The following is a 16,736-nucleotide window of genomic DNA, read 5'->3' as shown; positions in this document are numbered from 1 at the left end:
TGTAAATGTTCATATAGGATGGGCTTTACTTTAAACATAATTACTCCTTTTCATATATTATGTGGGCTAGTAGCTTTAAACAAGAAGGGTAACAGCAATCGTTTACTGTACTGAAGAATTGCTTAACTGTTTCATGAGTAGCCAGCAGCGGTGAAGTCAGTAATTGAACCTGGAATGTACTTGATGGACAATCTTGTGTGTGCTATGCACACACATTCCTGATAATAAACTTAATAAAGAATCATATGATATAAAGAACAGTAGTGTGAAAATAGGATTGTTGTTACTAGATTTGTATGTTAAATCCATGGACTGATATAAGCACATGTACACATAATACATTGAATGTGCACACAAGGATTTGAAAGAAAGCCAAGATGTTTAATTATTGTTTAAAACTTAAGAAACTATTTGAGTGTAAAGCAAGGTGCTATGAAGTCTATCATTTTGTTTCAGATGGAAGATACTGTTGCTATGACTTACTGAAGATGTGAGTTGAAAAACAGTTAACGTTGATTTAGTTTTTCTGTACCATAGGATTGTCACATCATCATCTGTCTCTGGGGACTTGAGGTGTAGCAGATTGCTTTGGCTTAAAGCAATGTGTTATACCTTGCTCTTCAAACAGATGAACATTATCCAAGGTTTTCAAAAGGAATTTTCTGTTTCTCTTTAGTAGATGTTTACAACTTTCCTTCTGTGCGCTCTTTTTTCCCCTGTGTTCTGGGGTGAACACAGCATAGCTGCAAAACAGGGAGGCGATATTATGGCACATTGTGTGACGTTTCACCCACTTTATTTATTTATTTATTTATTTTGTTTGTTGTCCTCAGTGTCGACATACTGTGTTGCTATACTGGCTGAAAAACGGGGGTGAAAGTCAAACACGGACTACTTTAAATGATGTAGCCAACAGGTGCACATTGGTGTTTCACAGTTGTTTACTTTCAGTGTTCACAACCCCCATATACACATTTAATATGGCCAATGCACTATTGTTTAACTTTTGATAAGCCTCATTAATAGATTGCAGGCGAACATCCACATGCTGCTACAATAGTTTACTATTGAACATCTATGAGCAGTAAAAACCTAACCACACAGTTCTTGAAGAATAACTAGGTACGTATGGAACAGACACTGTCATTGTTTTAACACACAGCCTAATTGTGTTACACATATTTCACGGGTGCATTGTTGTTGATCTAATCAATACAGGTTCCTCGTGTAAAACTCGGACATGGACGGACTAACTCGTGACCAAAAATCGGGCCCTTATGTATCCTCACAATAATAGGTACTAAAACTAAACATTGTTCGAAGTTAAATTTACAGAAATTACAATTAAAACTTAACTCCATAAATTCACTGAATACATAAAAAATTGGTTCTTTTTAACAGTTTCTTCTACTACAAGGATTAAGCCAAATTGCTTGTCTAAATCATGAAATTATCCTTTATAGTTACACTAACAATACCTTTGACAAAACTATTAATTACTTTGGAATTATTTAAGGGCTGGCTTTGCTAACATGTTTTTGAATAGAGCCAAATGGCTGCTTTAAGAATACTACTAGTTGTTCCTCCAAATGTTTATAAGTAGTACAGAATTTATATTTGTTTATACGTCAACAATAGAATTTAAGTTACAAAACAATTACTGATTTCACTCTATAACAAAAGATACTAACTAGGAATAGTCCAAATAAATTAGAAAATCAATTACATACATAAAGCTACGCACAAAATTAGATCTGGTGTTGCTGTTGTTATGGTCTTCAGTCCCAATACTGGTTTGATGCAGCTCTCCATACTACTCTATCCCATGCAAGCTTCTTCATCTCCCAGTACCTACTGCAACCTACATCCTTCTGAATCTGTTTAGTGTATTCATCTCTTGGTCTCCCTCTACGATTTTTACCCTCCACGCTGCCCTCCAAAACTAAATTGGTGATCCCTTGACACCTCAGAATATGCACTACCAACTGATCCCCTCTAATCAAGCTCTGCCACAAATTTCTGTTCTCTCCAATTCTATTCAATACATCCTCATTAGTTATGTGATCTACCCATCTAATCTTCAGCATTCTTCTGTAGCACCACATTTCGAAAGCTTCTATTCTCTTCTTGTCTAAACTATTTATCGTCCACGTTTCACTTCCATACATATACTTCCAGAAACGACTTCCTGAGACTTAAATCTATACTCGATGTTAACAAATTTCTCTTCTTCAGAAACGCTTTCCTTGCCATTGCCAGTCTACTTTTATATCCTCTCTACATTGACCATCATCAGTTACTTTGCTCCCCAAATAGCAAAACTCATTTACTACTTTAAGCGTCTCATTTCCAAATCTAATTCCTGCAGCATCAACCACTTTAATTTGACTACATTCCATTATCTTCGTTTTGCTTTTGTTGATGTTCATCTTATATCCTCCTTTCAAGACACTGTCCATTCCGTTCAGCTGCTCTTCCAGGTCTTTTGCTGTCTCTGACAGAATTACAATGTCATCAGCGAACCTCAGAGTTCTTATTTCTTCTCCATGGATTTTAATTTCGACTCCGAATTTTTCTTTTGTTTCCTTTACTGCTGGCTCAATAGACAGGTGGAATAACATCGGGGAGAGGCTACAACCCTGTCTCACTCCCTTCCCAACCACTGCTTCCCTTTCATGCCCCTCGACTCTTATAACTGCCATCTGGTTCCTGTACAAATTGCAAATAGTCATTTGCTCCCAGTATTTTACCCCTGCCACTTTCAGAATTTGAAAGAGAGTATTCCAGTCAACATTGTCAAAAGCTTTCTCAAGTCTACAAATGCTAGAAACGTTAGGTTTGCCTTTCCTTAATCTATTTTCTAAGATAAGTTGTGGGGTCAGTATTGCCTCACGTGTTCCAACATTTCTACGGAATCAGATACTGCTCTTCCCCGAGGTCGGCTTCTACCAGTTTTTCCATTCATTGGTAAAGAATTCGTGTTAGTATTTTGCAGCCATGGCTTCTTAAACAGATAGTTCGGTAATTTTCACGTCTGTCAACAATTGCTTTCTTTGGGATTGGAATTATTATATTCTTCTTGAAGTCTGAGGGTATTTCGCGTGTCTCATACATCTTGCTCTCTAGATGGTAGAGTTTTGTTAGGCCTGTCCCTCCCAAGGCTGTCAGTAGATCTAATGGAATGTTGTCTACTCCCGGGGCCTTGTTTCGACTTAGGTCTTTCAGTGCTCTGTAAAACTCTTCACGCAGTATCATATCTCCTATTTCATCTTCATCTACATCCTCTTCCATTTCCATAATATTGTCCTCAAGAACATCACTCTTGTATAGACCCTCTATATACTCCTTCCACCTTTCTGCTTTCCCTTCTTTGCTTAGAACTGGGTTTACATCTGAGCTCTTGGTATTCATGCAAGTGGTTCTCTTTTCTCCAAAGGTCTCTTTAATTTTCCTGTAGGCAGTATCTATCTTACACCTGGTGAGACAAGCCTCTACATCCTTACATTTGTCCTCTAGCCATCCCTGCTTAGCCATTTTGCACTTCCTGTCGATCTCATGTTTGAGACGTTTGTATTCCTTTTTGCCTGCTTCATTTACTGCATTTTTATATTTTCTCCTTTCATCAATTAAGTTCAATATTTCTTCTGTTACCCAAGGATTTCTACTAGCCCTCGTCTTATTACCTACTTGATCCTCTGCAGCCTTCACTATTTCATCGCTCTAAGCTACCCATTCTTCTTCTACTGTATTTCTTTCCCCAACACCTGTCAATTGTTCCCTTATGCTCTCCCTGAAACTCTCTACAACCTCTGGTTCTTTCAGTTTATCCAGGTCCCATCTCCTCAAATTCCCACCTTTTTGCAGTTTTTTCAGTTTTAATCTACAGTTCATAACCAATAGATTGTGGTCAGAGTCCACATCTGCCCCTGGAAATGTCTTACAATTTAAAACCTGGTTCCTGAATCTCTGTCTTACCATTATACAATCTATCTGAGACCTTCCAGTATCTCCAGGCTTCTTCCATGTATACAAGCTGTTTTCAGGATTCTTGAACCAAATGTTAGCCATGATTAAGTTATGCTCTGTGCAAAATTCTACCAGGCAGCTTCCTCTTTTCATTTCTTCCCCCCAGTCCATATTCACCTACTACGTTTCCTTCTCTTCCTTTTCCTACTATCGAATTCCAGTCACCCATGGCTATTAAATTTTCGTCTCCCTTCACTATCTGAATAATTTCTTTTATCTCATCATACATTTCATCAATCTCTTCGTCATCTGCGGAGCTAGTTGACATATAAACTTGTACTACTGTGGTAGGCGTGGCCTCGCATCTATCTTGGCCACAATAATGCATGTTTGTAGAAGCTTACCTGCATTCCTATTCATTATTAAACCTACTCCTGCATTACCCCTATTTGATTTAGTATTTATAACCCTGTATTCACCTGACCAGAAGTCTTGTTCCTTCTGCCACCAAACTTCACTAATTCCCACTATACCTAACTTTAATCTATCCATTTCCCTTTTTAAATTTTCTAACCTACCTGCCCGATTAAGGGATCTGACATTCCTCACTCTGATCCATAGAATACCAGCTTCTTTCTCCTGATAACAACGTCCTCCTGGGTAGCCCACCCGAAGATTCGAATGGGGGACTATTTTACCTCTGGAATATTTTACCCAAGAGGACGCCATCATCATTTAACCATAACGTAAAGCTGCATGCCCTTGGGAAAAATTACTGCTGTAGTTTCCCCTTGCTTTCAGCCGTTCGCAGTACCAGCACAGCAAGGCCGTTTTGGTTAGTGTTACAAGGCCAGATCAGTCAATCATCCAGACTGTTGCCCCTGCAACTACTGAAAAGACTGCTGCCCCTCTTCAGGAACCACATGTTTGTCTGGCCTCTCAACAGATACCCCTCCGTTGTTGTTGCACCTACGGTACGGCCATCTGTATTGCTGAGGCATGCAAGCCTCCCCACCAACGGCATGGTCAATGGTTCATAAGGGGAATCTGGTGTTATATTCTTTAAAACTGAGGGCCAATCTTTCTTTCTTATTAAAATGCAGATTATACTCATGTATGTTACTGCTAATTAGTTAAAAGTGTAAAAATGAATTCAAGGAGGCAGATGGATAAACAAGAGAAGAAGTAAAACTATCCCACCTTGCTTCGTCACAGTTGTAATGAGCAGTTATTCTATGCTGCTTACACCCAGCTTAGGAAGTATGTTCCACTCCATGGAACACCCAAGAGAAGGAAATTTTGCTTTTGACATCTCTAGTAAGAAAAGTCAATCATTGGCAGGCAGTCCTGATATAAGAGACATTGTAAAATGCTAATGTTGTAAACTTGGAATTGTAAGTAAGTGTAAAAATATGATGTACTTGTTGTAATGGGAATGTATTGCAAAGAAAGAGTCCAAACTCATTCAGTAGTAGCTTGTTTTAAGCAAATACCTGGGCCACGATTCTTCTGCAACTGCTTTCAAGTGCAGGAAGATAAACAATTGTAATCTATGGCAACTGTAAAATAAACTCATAAATTGACGCTTACAGATGCCTGATTCATTGTTCTAAGGAGATACAGCACATAATGTGTCCCATGGTTCAATACTTGTGCCAGTTCTGTTCCTTCTTCACATAAACAACTTGCAGTTTAGCATCAGTGCCATTAATACACTCTAAGCAGATAAAACTAGTATCTTCACTACCAGCGGAAATGACTCATGAATGCCGAAAGGCCATAACTGCAAGTGCAGGTGAGTTGTATGATTGGTCTGACAAGTTACCTGACAGTTAACACAAAGGACACCACCTTTCTGAACTTTCACCAGAGAACCTTAGGCCTGTGGATCCAGGACAGCTTAAAATGGTGCAGACACATCAGGAAAACTAGAGTACACTAAACAAAGTGTATCACATCTTACACAGCTGTGCAGACTGCAAAAACCCGTATACTCTTGACAGTCTCTACATATTATAAATGTGTGTTTGTAAAAAGTAATTCTGTAAAACTCAGCAAAAATGTGAATGCCCATGATCATGGTACAAAACAGAAAACAAAACTCCATGTTCACAAAACAAGTGTACTGCTGCCTTTGAAAATTCACCATTTAACCAAGATAATGGACTTTACAACAATCTGGCGAAAAAAAAGAGAGAGAATGACCCAAGACACTTATATGTATAAGGTTCATTTGATAAGCCAGATAAAATTTCCATGAAAGAACAGAATATTTTTATTTATTTATTTATTTTTATGCCTTCATCGTTGGTAAGCTTGATTGTTCCAAGGATCTTATTAAGAATTTCAAAACTGTACAGCATATAGTTCATTGTTGACAGCCATCTGAATTGGTCAGTGTGTCAACTGCGATAGAAAGTGGCGAAAAACGAGTTTCGTGCTGTTATCAAACATTTTCATTTGAAGGGGTGGACTGCAGCACGAATCAAACACAGATTGGATGAAGCTCAGGTGGATTCTGCACCATCATTGGATACCATTTACTTTTGGGTTAATTAATTTAAAACTAGTCGGAAAGCACCAAAGACAAAGCATGTTCTGACCATCCAATTGAAGTCGCCACAAAGGAAACCACTGTCAAAATCCACAATATGGTATTGCAAGACTGTCGAATAAAAATTTAAACAATGGAAAACCCAGGATGGAATAATGACAATATTATTAAAAGGTACGGTTGCTATTCTCCATATAGTGGAGATGCTGAGTCACAGACAGACACAACACAAAGACTTAAGGCCAAAACACCTTCTTCAAACACAAAAAAAAACACACGAGAGTGGAATGCGCGAACAGTCCCGGGCCAGTGAGGTCATGAGATTGCAGACTCTATACGCATCTCAACTGAGCGAATGCATTATATTCCACAGGGAGAACTGTTTAAGAAGAAGCTGTGGATGATATGAACACCACAATTGTTTAGTCAAACGAAGGTGCATCCAGTACATTTCAACAAAATGTCTGGTGATGTTTAATCACAATCAACAAGACGTTTTACGCCACTTTAAGAGTATATTGAGAGGCCAATGTCAAAATACCCAAACTAGTGAACAGGGGTCAATAAGGAGTTCGTAAACTTACACCACTTATTGCACAAACTGCCTGTTTCTGAGCCAAAAATATCCTTTTAGAATGGTAAGAGTAAGTCCAAAATATAACATAAGCAAATGAAAATAACCAAAGTAGACTAATTTTCATGTCGAACGATCACTTACTTCAGATACTGTTCTAATAATAAAAATGGCAGCACTAAGTCTTTGAACAAGATCCTGAAGATTGGCTTTCCATGACAGTTGACTATCTATCTGAGCCCCTAGAAATCTGAACTGTTCAGGTTCACTAATCGTATGCCCATTCTGAGAAATTAAAATATTGGTTTTTGTTGAATTGTGTGTTAGAAACTGTAAAAACTGAGTCTTACTGTGATTTGGCGTTAGTTTATTTTCTACAGGCCATTAACTTATATCATGAACTGCACTATTTGAAACTGAGCCAGTGTAGCACACGTTCTTTACTACCATGCTAGTGTTACCTGTAATACTAGAGGGCATATCATTTATATAAATAAGGAACAGGAGTGGCCCCAACACTGATCCCTGGGGCACCCCCAACTTGACCGTACCCCACTAAGACCCCACATCACAGACATCCTGTGAAATACAGTACTTCATACAGCCTATGAATCTCTTCAACATCAATCTCAGAAAGGCATTTGGCAAGAGTTATATGATTCCCTTTTGCTGTTCTGTTGTTAAAGTAAGAGGTGAACCAATTGTGGGCTACTCCCCATATTCTGTCATTGGTCCAACTTCTGGAGCAATATTTTGTGACCAACACAATCAAACACCTTAGTTAAATCAAAAAATGTGCCTTACGTTCGAAATTGACCATTCCTAATGGAAAAATTACAAATATGTCTAAGTACAGAGCTAATATGTGCAGCACAGTACTTTAAAATTCTACTAGGCGCTCCATCATATCCATGAGAGTCCTTACTCTTCAGAGATTAATTATTGACTCAATCACCCCCTTGTCAGTATCACACAGGACTATTTCAGACATCAATCTCGGAAAGGCATTTGGCAAGAGAGTTATATTATTCCCTGTAGAAACTAAATTTTTATTTAATTCATCAGCGATGCTCAGAAAATGATTTTTAAATACTGTACATGTATCTGACTTATCAGTATCAGAAATATTTGACTACAAACTGACTTTACATCGTCGACATTGTGCTGCTGACCAGCCACTTCCTTCAAAACTGACAATATGGCTTTAATTTTATTCTGTGAATTAGCTATTTTATTTGTGTACCACATACTCTTTGCCTTCCTAATAACATTTTTAAGCACCTTACAATACTGTTTGTAACGCGCTATTGTAGCCTGATTGTGCTACTTCTAACATTCTGATATACTTCAAATTTTGTTCTACGCAATGTCCTTATCCCACTAGTCAGTCACCCTGGTTACCTTTCGCTGCTAGTACAATGTTTAGAACATTCTAATGGAAAACAATTTTCAAAGATTATGATAAATGTATTAAGGAAAGCATTATATTTGACATCTATGTTATCGGCACTCTAAACGTCCTGCCACTCTAGTTCCTTAACGAGGTTTAAAAAAACTCTGTATTGCCATTGGATTAGCTTTTCTACATAGTTTGAGTACAAAATCCTTTTAGCGTTAAAATTTGTGCATCAGGGTCTGAAAGGCCATTCACCCTTTTACTAACAGAATGCCCATCTAGTAATGAAGAATGAATAAAAGTATTGTCTATGGCTGTGCTGCTGTTCCACTGCACCCTCGTTGAGAAAAACACAGTCTCCATCAGATCATATGAATTTCGGAGATCTTCCAATATACTTTTTCTTGCACCATCATACACAAAATTTATATCGAAGTCACCACATATACCTAATTTTTTATATTTCCTATAAACTGAACCAAGAACCCTCTCTAGCTTGAGAAGAAATTATCTGAAGTCAGAGTTAGGGGACCTATAAATAACAACTAGAAGTTGGGTTTCACTAAATTCAATTGCCTCTGCACAACGTTCAAATATCTGTTCAGTGCAGTGCTGTGATGCGTCTGTGGACTCAAACGGAACACTGTTTTTTATGCACATGGCCACTCCCCAACTCCACAAGGAACTCCTTGAAAAACAGCCAACTAATCTGTATCGTGGTAAAGGAAGCCTCTGAATTGTCAAATTATTTAAGCGTTGCTCCGATATACCAATAATTTCAGTCAACATCTATAAACAGTCCACTAACTTTATCTCTAATACCTCTTATTTATTGATGAAATATACTAATTCCTTCACTACTTCGAAACATCTAAAAAAAGGTGCAGCTCTAACACCAATTACTACAGGATTTTCCCACGAGTGATTCTACCACCACCCACTACACCTATAAGCTTTGCCAGTCTCTCCTTCCCATACCTGTTGAGGTGCAGGCCAAGCCTAGTGAAACCCGATATACTGATAGACTCAACTGGCACCACTGCACACGTCACAGTCAAAATACTGGACAGATGCCCTGCAGAAGGCAAAGATCATTTTGTCACCTGGTATGGTGATTGCCACTTTTGTGATTTAGAAGGGATAATCCTCATAGATTACTTGGGAAAAGGCAGGACCGTAACTGGAACCTATTGGAAACTCATTTTGGCTGAAGGAACACTGAGGATGGCACACAGGAAAGTATTCTTACATCAGGACACCCCTGCCCCGTCCCCCAATCAGTTAACAATGTTGAAAGTCCATGAATTGGGCTTCAAAATGGTTCCTTATCCACCCTATTCACCAGATCTAGACCCAATTGACTTCTTCCTGTTCACTAACTTGAAACTTTGGCTTGCTGGGAAGAAATTTTCATCAAAAGAGGAAATGAGAGTTGCAGTCAACAAGTAGTTTGCAGGGCTAGATGAAAACTATTCTTTCAACGGATGAAAAAGCTGGAGGATCACTGGACCAAGTGTATATCCTCCGAAGAAGACTTATGCCTAGAAGTAAGGTGAACTGTTTAAGAAAGAAACATTTTCTCCTTGCTTTTCTTTTTTACCCCATCCAACAGATTATCTGATTACAAAACATGGCACCCAGAATAATAATGATGATGATGATGATCCATGTAGAGGTTGGGCAAAACAAAACTGGCCTGGAAAACATTCCCAAGAATGACTCCGAACTGACCTCAGTAATGAGCATAACTGCTCATCACAGAAAATATTGGATGCAGTAATTTTGAAGGACAAATCAGTTGTTACATATACACTGCCGATGTGCCCAGTCCCAAGTAGTTTGCTGTACCATTACATTTAAGTGATGGGAGCATACAAGTTTAGTGAACACTTGAATGCAACACAAAATGGCCCTCACAATAAAACAGTGTGTTTTCAATGTCGAGTGTTATGCAAAGCACAATTCGTAGAAAATTTGCAGAACTATTTGTGCAAGTTTAAGACAAAGTGTTTTGGCCAAATAGCCCATAAAGAGAGAGAAAAAAAAGAAAGCTACTGCCTTTAAAGAGGCTTCGTGACTAACAAAAACTAACTATCCAAAAGAAGTTCAAACACCAAAGAACACTACGCAGGTGGTGGGAAACCTGGAGCAAAGTCCAACAAAATATAAAAACAAAATTGTTAGGGCTTTCGTCATGGCCACTTGTTGACAAACTGCCTATTGGCTTCTGTTTCGGGTTCTTCAGCCGATGTACATCTAATGATTTTACTGACGTTTTGCCAGCATGAGTGGCTGGCATTGTCAAAGTTTCACCCTCCATTGCCAGTAGTGAACTGGAGCCGAGCTCGCGGCCGCAGACTATGTGTACCTGGCGCGCCAACGTCCGAAGGCTTCTCCTCAGTCATTTCCGATGTGGTTCTCCTCTTGCTACCTGCGACGGTCGTTTGCTGCAGTACAGGAAGCCAGGATCTGTTTACCTTAAGGCTTTCCTCTTTCTTGTTGAAACTGTTTGCGTGTTTTTGTATTTCTACAGCTTCTCTGAACAAGCGCGTATGATAGTGCTTCTCTACAGCCAGAACTTCCGTGTCGGCAAATTTTATTACGTGCTCTGCCACAGCCGATTTCTCAACCTGCCCCAATCTGCAATGTCGCTTATGTCTTTGGATCCTGGTGTTGATTGATCATCCAGTCATTCCGACATAACCTTTTCTGCATGTACATGGTATACGGTATATTCCAGACATTGCTAGTGGGTCCCTTTTCTCCTTTGCCGGTCTAAGACTCTCTTTGATCTTCCTTGTCAGTTTGAAAATCGTCTTTATGCCATGTTTGCGCAATATACGGCCGATTCTGTCCGTCACTCTGGGAATGTAGGCAGAAAGGCCATACCCGACATTTCTTTATCTTATTCCTAACTTTGCCGAGTATTTGGCTCTGTCACACTTCTAATATAATTTGTGGAGTACCCATTGCTCCTCAGAACACTTTCCAGGTGTTGCATTTCGTGTCTGAGGTGCTGCGGCTCACATATTCATCCTGCTTGCATTACGAGCATATTAATCATGCCTCTTTTCTGGTTCGGATGGTGGTTTCATAGTTTGTGCAGGTATCGGTCCGCGTGTGTTGGTTTTCGATACACGCTGTGTCCCAGGTTTTCGCCATCCCTTGTGACCAGCACATCTAGAAATGGCAGTTTTTTGTCCTTTTCTACTTCCATGGTAAATTTTATGTTGGCATCTAGGCTGTTGAAGTGTCTTAGGAAGTCACCGAGCTGTTCTTCACCATGGCTCCACACAACAAAAGTATCATCGACGTATCTGTACCGGCTTAGGTTTGCAAGTCGCCAAGTCCAGTGCCTGTGCTTCGAATTGTTCCATGAAGAAGTTGGCCACCACTGGACTAACAGGACTACCCATGGCGACGCCTACCAGCTGTATTAGAAATTGACATTCCACGTAAAATAGCTCGTGGTGAGACATGCATGGAAGAGCTTTGTGATGTCTTGAGGGAAAATGGAACCAATGTGCTCCAGAGCGTCACTGAGTGGCACTTTCGTAAACAAAGAAACAACATCAAAGCTGACCAGGATGTCGTTTGGTGCAAGTTTATTTCTTCAGCTTCTCAGTGAAATGTCCCGAGTCCTTTATGTATGTCTCTGTCTTCCCCACATGTGGCTGGAGCAGAGGCCAAGTGTTTTGCCAGTTTATACATCGGTGAGCCAGGAGCGCTAACAAGCGGTCTTAGTGGAATGTTGTTCTTATGGATCTTGGGTAATCCATACAGCCTAGGTGGTAGGGCTTCTGTGTTGCGCAGGTTTCTCTGTATGTCCACTGGCAGAGAAGACGCCTTGATTAATTGATTCGTATTCCGTGTGATATGCTGTGTCGGACGACGTACTGAAAACTAAGCGCAGATCCTCAAAACATCACAAAGCTCTTCCATGCATGTCTCACCACGAGCTATTTTACGTGGAATGTCAATTTCTAATACAGCTGGTAGGCGTCGCCATGGGTAGTCCTGTTAGTCCAGTGGTGGCCAACTTCTTCATGGAACAATTCGAAGCACAGGCACTGGACTTGGCGACTTGCAAACCTAAGCCGGTACAGATACGTCGATGATACTTTTGTTGTGTGGAGCCATGGTGAAGAACAGCTCGGTGACTTCCTAAGACACTTCAACAGCCTAGATGCCAACATAAAATTTACCACGGAAGTAGAAAAGGACAAAAAACTGCCATTTCTAGATGTGCTGTTCACAAGGGATGGCGAAAACTTGGGACACAGCGTGTATCAAAAACCAACACACGCGGACCGATACCTGTACAAACTATGAAACCACAACCTGAGCCAGAAAAGAGGCATGATTAATATGCTCGTAACGCAAGCAGGACAAATGTGAGCCGCAGCACCTCAGACACGAAATGCAACACCTGGAAAGTGTTCTTAGGAGCAATGGGTACTCCATAAATTATATTAGAAGTGTAACAAATCCAAACACTCGGCGAAGTAAGGAATCAGAAAAAGAAATGTCGGGCACAGCCTTTGTACCATACATCCCCAGAGTGACGGACAGAATCGGCCATATATTGTGCAAACCGACAAGGAAGATCAAAGAGTGTCTTAGATCGGCAAAGGAGAAAAGGGACCCACTTGCAATGTCGGGAATATACTGTATACCATGCACATGCGGAAAAGTTTATGTTGGAATGACTGGACAATCAATCAACACAAGAATCAAAGAACATAAGTGACATTGCAGGTTGGAGCAGGTTGAGAAATTGGCCATGGCAGAGCACACACACTGAGTGAGACCGACCACGTAATAAAATTCGCCGTCACGGAAATTCTAGCTGTAGAGAAGCACTATCACACGCGCTTGTTCAAAGAAGCTGTAGAAATACAAAAACAAGCAAATAGTTTCAACAAGAAAGAGGAAAGTCTTAAGGTAAACAGATCCTGCAGCAAACGGCTGTCGCAGGTAGCAAGAGGAGAACCGCACCGGAAATGACGGAAGAGAAGCCCTAACACATTGGCACGCCAGGTACATATAGCCTGCGGCCGCGATCTTGGCTCCAGTTCACCACCGGCAATGGAGGGTGAAGCTTTGACAATGCCAGCCACTCGTGCTGGCGAAACGTCAGTAAAATTATTAAATTTAAGTCGGCCAAAGAACCCGAGACAGAAGCCAATAGGCAGTTTGTCAAAATATAAATACAATTTATCAGTGCAAGTGGGAACGAAGATTGTGTCGTGTCAAAATATTTAAAAAGGAACTGCATCTCCATCCTTACTACTTTGCTGTTGTGCACAAATTAAAGCATTTAATTAACTTTTGGATCTTCAACTTTTCCATTTCTTTAGAAGAGGCCTTGGCCAGTTCCTGCATCATAAATGATGTTCATGAACACATTTACTGCCGCACACTTAGTCATGGACGTTAGGGCAAAAACATGGCATTTGGCTATGCTGAAGCTGGCAACAACAAGGGTCAACTCTGTCAGTCTTATTGTAAACATTTTCCAGGCCAGTTTTTTATGCAGGAAAGCAGTTAACTAAATGAGTTGCCACTCTGTTTTAGGTATATCTTATGCGCATCACTTGTGTACTGTAGGAATTATGAGAGCTAATGGACTCAAATTCAGACGTCTTTTGTGACAAATACTCTGAAGTGAGGCTATCAGTGCAATAATGGTCTAACCCACATCTTTTGGAAAAAATGAGACATTCGCACAGAACATCACTTTACACCCTACCATTATGTCCTGCAATCGCCAGTGGTGTGATCGGACACCATCGACAAGTTGGCAGCATCAAATAAAGTTTATGCACCGTGCAGTGCCATACGATACAGGGCTTAATAGTGGCCTATGCCACATAGAGCACTAATGGGCCATGTATGCATAGCTCTGTGTGTATGTGTGTCCATTTCAGACCTATTTGGTTCGGATACTACTACTACTGATGCCTCAAGACATGGAATGTGCACCTGGCCGATTCAGCCAGCATGGAAGTGATTCAGTGGATGAGTTGTGTGTGTGTGTGTCGTGTTAGCAGAGCCTGATCTACCCAGTACACCTGATACCACACCCACTATGTCAACCATGGATGTATCAGATGGGGATCGTAGTACTGGCACCGCAATTGCACCACAATGAGAAAGAAAACATGTCCGGAATGCACACCTGTGGGCACAGAATGTTCAAAAGGACAAGCAATCAAAAGGGGAATACATTAACGAGAAGGGAAATGTAGTGCCAAAGAAATGTCCTACCCTCACAGCATGCACTTCTCAGAATGAATGTGGCTGACATTTCACCTAACACCAGCAACATCTATGACTCATTCTATGCATTGGGGTAGTTTCAACTTGCAGTCGGCATACATTTTTGCTATGGTGAAGGTAGTCCCTACGGCACGTGTATTCTTCTGCCACTACAGTCACAACGAGTAACATGCCTATATCATTTCCAGAATGAAGAGGGAGTGGACGTAAAGATGTGTAAAACATTCTCAAAGAACATTTTGCAGATATCAGACAGTAAGATTACAAGGGTTCTTTCGCACAAAGTGCAGCGCTAGACTGAACCCATCGATAATCGAGGCGCATGCTCTACTAAAAACAAAACACCAGTATCAAAGACAGTTGCGGTAGAGAACTTCATAAAATGGTTTCGAGCATATTGGACCATTATGCACAAATGAATGAAACAGTGGATTGAAAGTATTTGTCATCAAACCTGAGCATTGGAAGTTACACCACTTATATAAAGCGAGCATGATATCTGGTCTCGTACTACATGTTTGGTCAGATATTTAATACAAGATTTAATCTGTCCTTTCATCGCCCTGTAAGCGATTCCTGCTATAAATGTGACCTCTATAACATCAAACATGCTGCAGCCAACACCGCGAAAGAGAAGGTTAATGGGAACTAGAAAGCACCACCAAAGAAAAGGGTATATGGGTACTTGAAAGAATTACATCAATGAAAGGCCAAGAGCCCACAGACGGGATTGCATTAGGACACAGCAGAATGATATGACCGTGGTTGCCTTTGATTTGATGAGGATTTCACCCACACCGGTACTTACGACATGTATTTGTTACTACAAGCTGCAATTGTGGACATACTGCCTTGGAACACACAACCTATGTACCAAGAAAGCTACCATGTATATGGAGTGAGGATGAAATATCCAGAGGACCGCAAGAAATTTGATCGTGTCTCATGCATTACATTAAGCGTAACGTCCAAGCAAATCTACTGATTATGTACTCTGATCAATGAGGTGAGAAAAATCGGAATATAAAAACAGCCTTAACCATGTCAATTCATGGTCCTGCATGCAGACTTCACACTGGAAGTAATCCACCATTAAATTCCTAGTCAGTGAACATTCATACCTACCATGCGACCAGGACTTCGCTATCATCGCAAAGAACAGGAAATTTCACCTGAACATATACATACCCTCTGACTGGAGGAATGTCATCATCACTGCATGAAAACAACAACCCTTCGCCACTATACATATGCCAAGGAATGTTTTCATGTCCACAGCACGTTTATAGAGAAACATACATAACCGTAAAGTGTCGTCACAAAACACCAGGATGCAATGGCTCTATACTCAGTGGCTTCAGTATAACGCATCCTCTCCCCATATGTTAAAGTACTCCAATGAGCCAATGTCCCGTTTGCCAAGGTCAGTTTTGCTAAGTAAGGGTTGAAAGTAATTGAGACTCTGGACGTACTATACCCCAATGAAAATGCTATTAGCATGTTGAAAAAGACAGATTTAATTACCTCGCTGCAATTTGTACCCCTGGTGTACCATTGTTATTACCGTAACTTTAAAAGACATCTGTGACACCATTCCTGTAACTGATGAACATTAAAACCTCATGTTTATCTTTAACTACAATGTGTAAAGCAATAGCGCCCTATCCCGCATGTTTCGTGTATTACAGGCATGTGTGCCGAAACAATAGTGGCCTAACCCACACAAAAAAGGGTCTAAAAACACTATTATGGGTAACTCTACATATAGCCGATTACTGGACACCATACCACAATCGTTGCTATATTCCAGAATTACTACCTTAACACATCAATTCCGCAAATGTCAGTATCTTCCAGTGGGCATTCCCATAAACTAGTGTGCTGAGGGGTTAGGCCACTATAGTGCTGACAGCCTCATGTAATCTAGAAGAAGAAAATAAATAAAAATAAAAAACTAGTTGTCT

Source organism: Schistocerca cancellata, chromosome 3, assembly GCF_023864275.1.
Source record: "Schistocerca cancellata isolate TAMUIC-IGC-003103 chromosome 3, iqSchCanc2.1, whole genome shotgun sequence".
In the NCBI taxonomy this organism is placed as follows: domain Eukaryota; kingdom Metazoa; phylum Arthropoda; class Insecta; order Orthoptera; family Acrididae; genus Schistocerca; species Schistocerca cancellata.
The sequence above is the reverse complement of the archived record's forward strand: the minus strand, read 5'-3'. Positions refer to the sequence as shown.